Here is a 1,590-nt window from a genome sequence, read left to right as displayed (position 1 = left end):
TCTGTGACTAGGGGCAAGTTTCGTAAGCCTCTCAGGACCTCTGTTTTCTTCATGTGTAAAATGAGGATCTATTTTGGGATGAGAGGGATAAGAGGTGAAGTAACATAGTGGAAAGAAAACTGGCTGTGCTGTCAGGAATCCATAGGTTCAAGTCTCACCTATGATAGATACATACTGGCTCTGTGACCCTAAGCAAACCACTTAGTTTTTCAGTGTCCCAGTAAACTCTATGAGAATATTAAATTTGGACCTACATTGGCAGAGTTCCTTCCCCAAGAGTTCTCTATACCAATGAAATTACAGGTCCATTCCCCAAAATTAGGGTAACAATGCCCGTAGTAATGTGAGGCTCAAATAAGACAATTTATAGAAAACACTGTTATTCATTATTTTGCTAGCATTGTGGATAGATGGAGAAGGAAATGGCAAACCACTCCAGTGTCTTTGCCAAGAAAACCCCCAAAATGGGGTCACGAAGAGTTGGACACGACTGAAAAATGACTCAACAACATAGCTTGTGTCTGGGTTTCTCAGACGTGGCTAACAGAGCCTCCAGCTCCCATACAGACACTAAAAATGGCAGTGTCTATGGGTAGGACAGTCTTTACTTCAGCCCACAAAAAATGCAGAAAAGAAATGATTCACAGGAGCACACAAACATAGAAACAGGTAAAGCACTCGATTAGTGACCCAACCTCCTTTCGGAAGGGAACTGAACTTTGGCACCACTGAGCAATCCTTCGGCATGCCTGTGAGTCACTTGCCCTCTCATAGGGTCCCAGATTCAGCGTCACCTGGAGGTTTAGATCTCCCCTCTAGCAGTTAAGCACTACCAAATAAGTAATGCCCCTCTCACCAGCCATGCATAGTCTAAACCCATTAGTCAATCAACAAGTATTTATTACCCACCTACTAATCTGGCCTCAGACACTTACTAGCTGGTGACCCTGGGCAAGTCACTCAATTCCATTCACCTTAGTTTCTTCATCTGTAAAATGACCTAGAGAAGGAAATGGCAAACCACTCTAGGATCTTTGCCTAGAAAACCCCAAGTGGGGTCATAAAAAGTCAGACACCACTGAAATGACTGAACAAGTGCCAGGCACTGTGGGGATTCAAAGAACGATGAAAAATTGTCCTTGGCTTAAAGAAACTTACACTCTAATGGAGGAGATAAGATGCCAACTTTTAGGTACATACATACATACATACACACACAGTTATAGATATAGTAGATGGAAGGTCATCTCCAAGGGAACGCCCTGGCAGTTATGATGGGATTTCCTTCCGCAGAAGATGAGATTTGAGCTGAGCCTTGAAGGGCAGTAGGAGACAGAGGTGGGGTGGGAGGGTTGGGGGAAGCATTCCAGGCATGGGGCCTAGCAAATGCCCCACAGGCAAGGAGACCAGAGGTGGGGTGGAAGTACCTTTAGTGTGGTTGGATTGTAGAGTTTGTGGAGGGAATAAGTCCAAGTAGGAGAAGCCTGGAGAGGTAGAAAGAGGACAGGCTGTGAAGAAGGGCTTTAAATAGCAAAGGACTTTATTTTTGATCATGAAGGTAATAAGGAACCACTGGAGTTTATTGAGTAG

This window comes from Trichosurus vulpecula, chromosome 3 (assembly GCF_011100635.1).
Source record: "Trichosurus vulpecula isolate mTriVul1 chromosome 3, mTriVul1.pri, whole genome shotgun sequence".
Lineage (NCBI taxonomy): Eukaryota > Metazoa > Chordata > Mammalia > Diprotodontia > Phalangeridae > Trichosurus > Trichosurus vulpecula.
The sequence above is the reverse complement of the archived record's forward strand: the minus strand, read 5'-3'. Positions refer to the sequence as shown.